Source organism: Etheostoma cragini, chromosome 2, assembly GCF_013103735.1.
Source record: "Etheostoma cragini isolate CJK2018 chromosome 2, CSU_Ecrag_1.0, whole genome shotgun sequence".
NCBI lineage: Eukaryota > Metazoa > Chordata > Actinopteri > Perciformes > Percidae > Etheostoma > Etheostoma cragini.
Window position 1 is genome coordinate 5,482,559 of NC_048408.1, and position 12,671 is coordinate 5,495,229.

General features: G+C 42.3%; 2 long non-coding RNA genes across 2 annotated transcripts in view; one reads left to right on the forward strand and one right to left on the reverse strand.

The window, feature by feature from the left end:
- The window catches only part of LOC117936575, a 20,529-nt gene extending 18,838 nt beyond the window's left edge, over positions 1-1,691 (forward strand). The window contains exon 3 of the long non-coding RNA XR_004654979.1: positions 1,681-1,691. This is a non-coding gene — a long non-coding RNA (uncharacterized LOC117936575). The remainder of the gene's footprint in view (positions 1-1,680) is intronic.
- The window catches only part of LOC117936569, a 12,581-nt gene extending 248 nt beyond the window's left edge, over positions 1-12,333 (reverse strand). Inside the window, exons 1-2 of the long non-coding RNA XR_004654978.1 lie at positions 12,323-12,333; positions 4,335-4,345 (exon numbers count right to left, since the gene is read on the reverse strand). This is a non-coding gene — a long non-coding RNA (uncharacterized LOC117936569). The remainder of the gene's footprint in view (positions 1-4,334; positions 4,346-12,322) is intronic.
- Positions 12,334-12,671: the final 338 nt, after the last annotated feature.

Genomic DNA, 12,671 nt, shown 5'->3' on the forward strand with positions numbered 1-12,671 from the left:
CCCCCCCCCCCCCCCCTCCCCCCAAAGATCAACATGTCCGTGTACACGGATCAATGGATCAAATCAGGTGAACGTTTCACGAACTGCCGTGAGACCGGGTTGTGCTGTCAGCATCATTCAAATCGATAATTGACGAAGACAAAGTTAAAAGTCTAACTGGAATTGAAATACATATTTGGTGTTTGTGTGGAGTGGTCTTAATTACATTCACCAAAGAATCCAATCCAATCCACTTTATTTGTATAGCACATTTTACAAACACAAAGTTACCAAAGTGCTGCACAGAAAACTCAAACGTACAAAACAATTAATGTAAAATATTGTAAAACAAAATAAGAGCATCTGGTTTAAAAAGATAAAAAGATACAAATAATAAATACTAAAAAACAGCGAGAGCCATCAGAGGACCACACAACTCACATGGAGTTAAAAGCCAAAGAATAAAAATGTGTCTTAAGACGAGACTTGCTGCCATGGAGAACACACACAGAGGCCAGGATTTAACCCTAAAATGTTTTTATCCTGTCTTAGAAAAATTATGTTTATATATATATATATATATATATATATATATATATATATATATATATATATATATAATTGTGCACAGTATCTAACACATTGTTAGCTATAGTTATAGTTTCTATTTCCATACACAAAAAGGAATAATTAAAATTTCAGTTTGACATTAATCAACCAAGTTGAGCACAGACGGAAGTGAGTAAGGTTTACCACAACACAACGTGTGTGTGCGTGTGTGTCGGCGTGTGTGTGCCTCTACTTTAACAAGTGAATGACAGCTGTCATTCAGCTGCCTCCTACAGTAAGCCATCTAACTACAACGATTAAATTACACGGGACGTCCAGGCCTCATCAACAGTTTGAGTCCAACCTCTGGTTTCTACTTGCTGCGCTGAGTCGCCTCGCTGCCTGCTTGAACAGTCTGAAAAAACAAGGGGTATTTTCGTCTCGGGTCCAACTGAGGACATGCGTTTGAAAGCTCCAATTGTGTTATTTTTATTGATAGATGCCGAGAGGCTGGTGTCTTTCAAAGTCTAGAAATGAGGTGAGAACGCGCTCACAGCCTCTGTGCAAGTCAATATCTTGACTTTAAAGCGATTGACAAGTTGTTTTTGTGAACAAATCCCTCAGTTTTGGCATGTAATCCTGTCTGTGTTGCACTCCGTCCCTCATCTAGTCTCTTCCCCTGTCAGACAGAGCTAGTGCCTGATTTTATTTGGCTGCCACAAAAAAGGCAAAGCGAGAGACGCCGAGGGGGGGTTGGGGGCGGTAATACAGATCTGATGTTCTTTTTTCTCAACTGTCTCCCTCTCTTTCTTGTTGATTGTTTGCCTGCCACTATAATGTTTTTTTAAATCTGCCTAACTCCAGTTTTCTCTCCCCTACTATCTTCCTCTCCATGGTTGTTTCTCAGATCCAAACGAAGGAAGATGTAATTGTCATTACTCTGGCCTGTTTCCCCTCCACCCTTGCTTCACTCTCTCCTGACAGGCTTTTAAATTGTTTCCCAGACAGCCTTTCACCTTGATCGGGACACTAAATCCACCAATTAAATCACTGAAATTGGCACTGTGGGCGCAGCTAGAAGGTGGGAGGGGAATAGCAGTAACAGCAAAGGTGAAATATAGTACACCGCTGTATACCACATTTGAGAGAGAGAGATTTTGTGTGTGTGAATGTGTTTGTCTGTGTGTGTGTGTGTGTGTGTTTGACCGCAATGATTTGCTATACTGCCCTTCAAAGACCGAGTGCAGTAACTACAGAAGGAAAGTTTTTAAAAAAAGTTAGAAATTTTGGCTAGATGGAAAACTGTGACACAGAAAGAAAGGTGTATTAATGAGATATAGATAATTATTTATAATACTTAAATAATCTTCATTTTTTTTATTATCTAGTGTAACTTGTTTGTTCAAGAAAGTTTTCTTTAGTCTGATTATGATTTACAGTCACTACACTCATAGGATTCAAGTGTTTCCCTGTTTGGCTATGTTACAATCCGTCCAAGTAGGCTACTATTAATACTTATACTGGAATCAATAAAGTGCATTTATTTACAGTTTAAAACATTAGTATGTGATTTACCTTTATTCTAAGCAACAGTTTGTTTTTCTTCTTCTACATCATCATTTGATTTAGCTGCTGCCATAATTAATTATGGAAGCTATGAAAGTTCACTTCATTAAAATGGATATTTTTCATTTACAGAGACAACTACTGCTAGGTTGATATTTATGCATGTAAGAGTTAAGATGCAGTAAACCATTCAGAGGTTTTTTAGGGCAGAGTCAGCAGGAAGTGGTCAGAATGTGTAAGCTAGTAGAAGTGTCGGGTCAAAGGAAACTCAGTTTCACAGAAATAGATTCCCTGACCACTGCAGAACAAGAAGATGTAAGAAACGCAGTTATTCTGATGGTCATTGGTCACTCTTGTATAGACATTCATGTGTGTGCAGAGTCGGCTCACTGTGTCATGAACGTTTGTTTACTGTTTGAATAAAGCTGCAAATGATCTTCGTCCTCGTCTCCTGATCTCAAACCTTTATCAACTACTAGCGGGAAATAAATGAATAGGCTTTAGTTTTAGCTAAGGCTAACCGTGGTTGTTTATCAACCTAGCTTTCACTCGATAGAGGCATCTTACTTCATCTGGCTAGTATGCCATCTTTCTAAGACATTTACACTGCTATGTTTTCGTTTTTAAGCGAAGTTTTGAGCCAAAAGATGAATCATGTCTGTGATTTGTGAAGTATAAATTCCCTTGCAAATAACCTTCCATATTTCGCTGAAGAAAGAGGTCTTGTGACAATATTAGTCCAGTGTGAATCAACATATCTGTGATTTGGCGGGGACCTTTGCCATTTTTCAAGGTTTTTGTTTCCTTTCCCTCTCGCAAAAATGGATATTGGCCTTTCATGGCCAACGTAGTCTGGACCACTGCCTGACCGGAGACCCCCGGTCCTGAGTTGATCCCCACGACTTAGACCGAGGGCCGAGGGTGATGCTTCATTTTGAATTTACAGTTGGTGGAAATCGTACTTTAAATGGAATATTATCATTATTTTATAGTAAAAAGAAAGTCAAATACAAGCTATAGCTGTTTTCCCTCTGTAGGGCAGTACAGCTGGTGAGCTTAGTCCATCTGTCAGAAATCCCCCAGCCCAAGGCTAAAGGTGCTATCTGTCAAACCAGATGACACTGAGACTGGGAGTCCATGACAGGGGGGTTATCATATCACAGCAGCTACGGAAAGAGACAGGGCAAGAGGGAGGGAGGAGGAAGGGAGGGAGGGAGGGAGGAAGGGAGGAATTTAGGAGTACCTGTAAAACAACAAAGGATGGCAGCGAGAGAAGAGGAAGATAGAAGAGTAAAGCAGAGGTGAAGAGATGGGGTAAGAAAGGAGATCTTGGAAAAGAAGAATGGAGAAAGAGAAGGATTCAGAAATGGAGGAGAGATTCACCGAGAGAATTAGAGCAATAAAGCAAGGAGGGAGTGGAAGATTGGGGGGGAAGCAGTAGGCTATGTCAGACTGGACTTGAAACAGTAAGATAGAACGGGAAGGTAGGAGGTGAGGGAAGGAGAGGAGAGACTGTATTTATGACTGATGGAGGAAGGAGGGAGGATAGAAGAAAGACTACGATGGCCGGGGAGAGTTGGAGGAAGGAAAAACGAGCAGGGGGAAAGTGGCGTTAAAATCAGAGATTTGCTTGGTGGTGCTTTCACAAACTCACACAACTGTACACACACACACACACACACACACACACACACACACACACACATGCTCACGGAGTGTAACTCTCTTTTCAATTACACGTGACAGCTGCTGTCCCCCTGATCCATGCAGTTACTGGGGCAATGGTGACAGGAATTATGGTGGAGCAGACAGGTGAGTCAGAGGGGAGCGAGGGGGGGGGGAGAGGGGGAGGAAGGAGGTGTGGGAGAAAGGTTTGAAAATGGAGAGGAGAAGGCCAAGGATGAGCTGAGGAGGTGTACAGTGGCGAGAAATCGTTTGAGAAATAGCACTCTAAATAAGATCTGCTGTAAATCTGGCATTTATTTAAATAAACAGAAGATTGGATAATGAGCATTAATGGCACGGATGCCAAAGGGACAAAACAAATCAAAGAAGAAAGTTTGAAGGTTGGAACAGAAGGCAAAATATCACACATGAACAATAACCAAGATAGTGTCATGCACTGTTGTAAATGTAACAAACCGAAGAGCCGGAAACAAGTACATTTAATTATTCATTCAACATTATCACGTTCATTTTGACAGCCCTACTATTATATAAGTACACGTTACTTCATGGACACTTCTACTTCCTCTGCTTCACCTTTAAAAACAGTTCCCTACACACTGACTGTTGCTTGTTGCCTTTACAATATGTTCTATTTGCTCCTTCCTGTGCCTGTTTGGACCAACTGACAATCTGTTTTTATACCTCCAAGCGTGTTTTGCCCCTTTGGATCATTTTGCCCTGTTAGTGCTACCTTTTCTTACTGTCCATTACCGATTGTGAAACTGACCACAGAGTCTCCTTTTTCCACCTTGGCTTGCTATGGAGTTTAGCCTTTGGGTTCAAGACCTGTCGACCACAGACCCAGCAGACTCCGGTTTGCTCTAAAGTGTTCTCTCCCCCGCCTGGCCAAGGCCGGATTATGCACCGGTCGTTTCTGTTTCCTTTTTTCATCAACCCAATCAAAGTGATTAATTGTGCATGTGTTTCCGTCACGTCTGTATCCAAGACCTGTTGCTCACAGACCCGGCAAACTCCGATTGGCTCTAGTGTGTTTTCTCTGCCGCGGCCGCCACTCAGTCATCATGAACAACAACTGGATCACGTAAACACAAACGCATTCCTCCCCATTTTTGCCTCACTCCACCGGCTGCATATACATTGTAGGATCCACTTTAAAATGATTGAATTGGTTTTTAAATCCCTCAGTGGTCTTGCTGTATCCGACCCCTCGGAGTTGCTAAGCACTCTCTCTGAGGTCAGCTGAACGGTTCCCTGTTGCCCTCTGGGAGGCGTCAAAGGTCGTCCAAAACGTGCAGATTCAGGGACAGTTGTTTCCCACGAGCAAATTGACCATTACAAAGGAAAGAAAACATCAGCCCTTTCTGTCTGCTGTCTTCTCATGTTTTATGTCTATTTGTTTCATTTTTATTTTACGCCTGTGTGAGCTATGCATTTTGTGTCTTTTATTTATTCTTCTGTATAGCACTTTGGTCAACTTTGACTGTTTGAAAGTGGTCTATCTATCTATAAAGTGTGATTGATTGTTTGATGACTGAACAATTTAAAGACGTCAGCACATCATTCATCATCAACTGCTATTAGTATATGTTTAGAGCTGTCCAGCAGCAGCTCCAGAACTCTCTGCCCAGACATTACAGTTTGTGTCTCCCACTTCCCCCGACTCTTTGGGTCCAGGTTTCAAGGTTGCAGCGACCGGCGTCCACCCTCTTCACCTGGGGATTGACTTGGATGTTTCTGTGATGTGTTTTGTATCCGATCCCATTGACCCATAATCACCTAACGTGCACCCCCTGTTTGAACAAAAGAAACAGCTAAGAAGTAATTCAATTCAATTCAATTTTATTTATAGTATCAATTCGTAACAAGAGTTATCTTGAGACACTTTACAGACAGAGTAGGTCTAGACCACACTCCAGATTTTCCAAGGACTCAACAGTTCTAGTAGTTTCCTCCAGAGCAAGCAACAGTGCGACAGTGGCGACGCAGAAACCTCGGACAGACTTTTATGAAATTGTAAGGAAAGGAAAGATGGCTCTGGCTTCCAAGACATCCGTCTACACAATACACTTCTAAGTTAGTCCACCCACCCCTTCACCTGCCTTCTTTGTTTCCCAACCGGAAGCAGCAACTCAGCGTCCTCCCTCCAGCTGTACACCATGTCATGGTCAAGATTCAAGACACTTTATTGTCATTGTATGAACACAACAAAATTGCATTGGTGGCAATCAGTGCAGCAGCAGTAAAGAAAAACAAGATTAAAAAACCGTGAGTGTGTTGTGTCCGTGCTGATGCTACTGGCTCTCCTCTGTAAGCGGCCAGCACACGCTTGTCATTTGTCTCGTTGATTGGTTGCCAAACATCAAGAAGGCGGGTCACATCTAATATAATCTTGTCAGAGGGGTAGCCTTACTACACTGTTATATATCTATTCTGGGAAAGGGGAAAAAAGCTCTGGCTGTGGTTCGTGTTTCTTTAAACCAATCACAACCATCACGGACAGCGCTTAGCCGGATAGCAGAGATAGTGAGGGTGGAGGAACATCTGGCGGGTGAGGGTTGCACCAGCTTTAACTCCTCAATATACATCCGTTAAAGCAGACATGTCAGTTTTATGGAGGAACTCTTTTGTTGAGACTGTGATGGAAAACAACTAATAACCCTGGACCGTGAAGTATTTCTGTCTGCGTTTATGTGTTTATTAACTGAAGCCAACGATGAGTTGTGAGCCTTCCGTGTACGGTGGGCGATGAGAGAATGCCAGGCCCTGCTCCCACCACACACTGGAGGGAGGCAACACGGGGGAGTCGAGTGAAATGCCACTGCGAGAGGAGTCAAGCTCAGTGAAGTGCAGACAGCTGCATAGATTAAAATGAGAGCTTTCGTGTGAGAAATGCAATGGAAAATCTGAAACGCTTGCGGTGTAGACCCAGGGCTGATGTTAATTAATTCACCTAGACAACAACAACAAATCATTTCTCCAGTACCTGTGCTGTGAAAATCCAAACTTTTTAGCCACACCACCCTGTTTTACACTTCTGCCAGGTAGCAATAGGCTGACGGGCACTGCACTGTTCAACCTTTGACCTGCCACTCAATATTGGCAACATTAAGATGTTGGGAATTATCAGCCCATTCTCATTCCTAACTCGTCAAATGCTGATGCTTGTTCAGTGGCTCTCAGCGTAAGCGTCGTTTGTGTCATGTTCTTATCCCGCGTGTACATTTTGCATCCCCACCCACAATCTTTTCCTAAACCTTATACTTACATGTTTAATTAACGCCAAATCGGTCCCGACCCAAAGCGTCACACAGGGACACAGAGTCCCCACAATAAAGTAGACTTTCTGCGTTAGTAACAAACACCAAAGGCATCTGACCAAGCGTCACTTTTTAAAATGCTGGGAGCGACAATCTGATGGCGTCATCCCTAGAGGGGAGTACTCCGGTTTCTTGTGCCACATCCCCTGCTTTCTTCCACTCACTACCATACTAGTTTCTGTGTTTGGTGTTTATTTAATGCGGCCACTGTTCTTCCAGACCCTGCCGTGTCTAACATGGTCATTAGTTGTTTGTGGCTTCGACCGACTACCTAACATTTGTCAACTCCTTCCCCAGCTGCTTTCCAATCACTCATTAGAGAAGACTTCACCGCTGTTAGTGTTGCTTTAGTGCTCTTGCCTTTGTTCCGGGTGTACTGGCGGTTGCTGCTTTGGCTAAGCCTCTGTGTTTGATTAGCTGCCTGGCTGCCTTGCACCTTTGGATCTGTTTACCACTTCTGACGTGCTGCCCAGTAAGCATTGTACATGTATGCCAGCTGAGAAAGCCTTCTCTTAACATTGTTCATTCTGTCTTCAGATTTTTTTGTTTTGGGACCAATCCCTTCGAATAAAAGTGTGTGTGTGTGTGTGTTTTCTGTGTGTTACCACTTTTAATCATAGTACATGTTATTTATGGCCTCTTTTCTTAATACTCATGGAAACATTATATGAACAAATATAACAAAACAGACAAAAACCATCAAATTACACTGAGTATGCCAGTTGTAAGAGGAAGGTTTTGTCTACGGGATTTAATGTGGGGAGAAAGTTAGTGTCACAGATGACGGTTCCGTTAGGTGTGACAGATTGTGACGGAGGAGGTTTTATCCTTCATGTGGAATTTGAATGACAGACTGCTGTCAAGAACGACACCCAGACTCCAAACATGAGGGGAGGGAGAAACCATGGTATTATGGAGAAGTTGTTACAATTTGCCAGAGTGAGCTTGGTGCCAAAGAGAAGGAATTCATTTTTTGCAGTAAAGTTTTAGGAAATTTAATATCTTGGAGGCAGTCAGAGAGGGAAAATGGTGGAACGGCGGTTTTGGGCTTGGTGAAAAGCTGAAGCTGGGTGTGTTTTGCATAGCAAGGAAAATAAATACCATATTTCATGAAGATGTGACCGAGTGGAATGAGATAGATGATAAAAAGGAGAGGACCTAGAACTGAGCCTTGGGGAACACTGAAACTGGTTGCGGCCAGAGAGATATAATGCGAGATGTAAAGGCATTGCCTGTAATAACCCTGTACCAAGTAAAGCAAAGCTTCTCCAGTCAAACAATACCTGGATTGGAGCCTTTTTGTACCCTGATCTAGAAAAAAAGATAATTTGTTTGGTTTTGCTCGCAGCTAAGACGTGTGATTGGCCACTACCACATCAACAGCAACCCATACTGTGTGGTGTGGTGTGGTGTGGTTTGGTATGTGTGTGTGTGTGTGTGTGTGTGTGTGTGTGTGTGTGTGTGTGTGTGTGTGTGTGTGTGTGTGTGTGTGTGTGTGTGTGTGTGTGTGTGTGTGTGTGCCTGCGCTACAAGGCTCACACACAAGAGAGATGTATGATTCCTCAAAATCAATATCTGCAGAAACAAATACTAGTACTTTACAGATAGTTTCGGAATCCTTTAGGCAATCAAATGAAAAATGATGTAAGAGGTTGAGAGGGAATGAGATAGAAAGAAAAAATTTTATAGATTTTTATAGGTTTATAGAACAAAACATGTTTGTTTTTTGTTTTAATGGGGTTGTCTAACACTTATGTGTACAAAAGAAACAAGACGTTACTTACTTTTGTTTCCCTTTGTCAGAGAAGTAAGGGACCACAGGAGTCAACATCTGCGGGTTGAATCTGAGCTTGATACAGAAAACAGGGTTCAAAACAATAAGAGCTGGACAGAATAAGAGACAGAAACATGCCTTAACTGCATCTCTGTTGGGCTTCAAACTTAGTTCAGTCGTTGTTTGGCTGATGTTTCTAACACCACAGTGTGCACAGTGGGGATGGTTAGTGGTTGGCTGTTAGCTACTGTAATAGGAACTCACACAAACACACACATGCATGTGTGCACACATATACACACACAAAGATGAAGGGATGTCGGACATGAAGAGAGTCAACTTTTTGCTCCTTTGGAGAAAGTCTGTGCACTAGATGCTTCAGAGTGTGCTGCTCACTGTTTAACCCTCCACCCTTCGGGGAGGTATGTAGGTGGTTTTGGAAAGGGATGACAGGATCAAAAATAGGTGGACCACGGATACAAGAACACCTGCATACAGAGATAGACACACGTTCATGAACACACACATGCCCTGTGCACTAAGTGACTGCTTGAACTCACTCCACGGGCTGCCTGCAGGCCCACCAACACAGCCATCATTAGCAGGCTCTATTTTAAGGTTGATGCCATGAGAGATAAACTGTCTTAAAGTGATGGTAAAAGGGATGGTTTCCCGAGTTGTGTACGGGCCAAATGCATGTCCAGTTGAAATTGTGTGCATTGAAACAGAAATGAATAATTTGTGTTAATTAAATGTTAACTTAAAAAAAAGGAATATCTGCAGTTATAAATGTTATTCATTTCTTTCCCAGTCCTATCAGTAAATGTTAACGTCAGTAATGTAAACAGGTTTGGACATTAAAAATAAGTTTTTTTTTCCAAATTTAGGGATATGCCGGGATGCAGGGACATGTATTATTAATATTTATTATATATTTTTAGCGGCTTTCTTTGGCACATTTAGAATGTGCGTGTCAATCTGGGTGTTAACTGCAGTTTACGTGCAGTTTGTGGCTTACGGTCAGCTCTGTGCGCTTCTATAGTTTTTGGGCAGTGGTAGAGATGCATGCCCAAAAGAAAAGAAGGAGAAACACAGATACTTTCAAACATTATGAAAGACTTGGATATCAACAGTTCTTTGGAGATGCACACACATTGCAAAGCTGACCTTTTCAAGACACTGGGTGAAGTAATGAAAGAGGAAGGCTGTGTTTGCACGGTCCAACAAGCCCTCAACCAGTGACAGAAAATTGAGACATCTTATTTTGCAAGGCTGAATGTACAGTGGAACATTAGTAAAATATTTACTTTCATTAGCCATGTAAACATCTTAGTCGAAATATTGTCTTTTTAAATCACCCTGCAGTTTCTGAACTGGACAAGAGCAATGTGACTGTGTTTTTGTACACATTTAAATATGACAATATGGCAACTCAACCTCTCGTACCCCCTCCTCCAGCGCGGTGAATACATTGTTAATACATCAGGCAGAACTGTGTGGCTCGTGTTGTCTGGAAAAACCAGGAGGCTAGGCAAAAGCAGATGTTGTGTTTTCTTTTTTCCATTTTCCAAAGCCATGATCGTGCATTACAAAACTATTTTCAAGGAGATTCCTGATGCTGTGTGTATGGTTATAGTAGACGGATGAACAATGAAATTACTTCCACGAAGAAGAGATAAAAACAGCAACTTGAGACACAGAAGAAGACAGCCTAAAGCTGAATGCTGGAGGCTTGGCTCAGCAGGCGGAGAGCTGCATCTACACAACAGCTCATCTGTTCATGTTGGGGATGGATACACTGAATTCATATCTCATAGAATAATCACATTTCCCCACACACACTGGCCTATATGTCTTCCCCATCATTCAATATTAGCCAACACACACACACCACGCACACACAAACCTCCATCAGAGATAGTGTGTAGTAAGATTGTGTGACCTGGCCTTTTTATGAGCAGATGTTAATATTTGTCAATTACAATCATGTCTTTCAGGACTTAATAATTCACAAGGGCCCACACACACACAAACACAACAGATTTGGTCCAGGTGGAGCAGTAGCTGATGCTTCGGCAAGGAAAGGCTAAATTACCTCACCGTTGGCATGGCGATGGCTCGTTGGAGAAAATGGCCGCCGCTGCTCCCCAGCTGAGCCCCTCGCCTGCCAGGGATGTGAGCAATCTGGGCACATGAATGAATGAATATGATTAAACAGCCCAACAATAACAGAAAAATAGGAATGGGAGTGTTTACAGAAGAAGAAGATAGATAGATAGGCAGATGAGGAAGAGATGGAGCAGACGCCATGATGGATAAATGAGGCAAAGACTAGATGGCTTATCAGAAGCACCTGTGGCTCCAAGACCCATTGTGTAGATGACTTTGCTGAATATATTTGGTAAATGATTAAAATCAATATCTAATTTTGGCATGTAATCATGCAGATACACGCGGCCCTCATGCGGTGCGGTTACTGTGGTAACAGCAAGTTGGGTTTAACACTAGTATAAACACTACTTGAGCTGCTTTATCAGAAATGCTTAGTATGACAGAGGAAAAACTAGTTATATCTGTTAAGATAAAAAAATGATGTGTTCCCAGTTAAACTCTTTTATTGTGAAGGAGCAGCAGTAGAAAAAGTTAGGTGTAATTTAATTAAACTCTGATTCTGTCACAGTCAAGGCCACAAACAATGAAACAAATACATGAATATGGCTATTTTTGAAAAAAAAGCTCACATTTGGAAATAATTGGCAAACATATCTACACAGACGGACAGATGGAGGACTGTCTGAAACACGGGTGAATGACAGCAACAAGACAGAAATAATCTTTGTTTTCTCCTTCTTCTGCAGCCAAAAGGAGTCAGAACATGAAGCACTGGGCCACAGGTGGCATAAAGCTTCGGGGAAGGAAGTATTACAAATTGTTCCCATTGGACATTTCTCTCCATTCCACATGTTTTTGTGAGCGAGGAGTGGTTCATAGCTAATGCAGTTTATATTGAGCCCTGTTGTAATGCCGGCGCTGTGATAAACCAGCATGTTCACTGTGAGCAATCACGAGCGGATGTGTTCCACAACTGTGCTGTCAGTTAGTACAAGCGGGCAAACTTACCGTACGCATGGCACCCTGCTACATAAATACATATCTCAACTTTTTGCACTTCATCCAAGCTCTGAGCACAAACGTTACATGTGTGTGTATGTTTAAAGTCAGATTCTTTCTGCAAAGTTTCTTTTCTTGATTGGAAAGTGCTGTAAGCACAGTTGGTCCCACTACTCACTTATTACCCAACCTCTCGTCTGGATAAGTGGGGCCTTTCTTTTGGTCTACTTTTAGTTCTGACTCTGACACTCCTGAGTCCACCCAGGGAACCATTTAGGAGGCAAAAAGGCAAAGAAAGACAAAAAAACTTTTGCTTCTACCTCATCCAAGCCTCCACAGGGGCCGTGTCTCCATCTTTCCGTCATGTTCCTATTTCTCTGCCTATCAGCTCCCAAGATGGTTTCCAAAAGCAACCAGTGCAGGCTGTGTGATTTCTCTCTCCTACTTGGTTGTCTTGGAGATACCTTCTGACAAATCAACAAGAGCAACCTCATCTCTTATTTTCTCTCGCAGCTTAAATAGGTCCTCTGTGTCTCCAGTTTCTCTCCCCAATAACTCTGGATCCAACCTGGCTGGCTTTTTTGTTCTGCACTTCTAATTGGGCAGCGAGATCCCTGATCAGTTGATACAACACTTCACCATTTATTTCTAATGAGAAACACACTCTTTAGTGTTCAGCAGAAAGC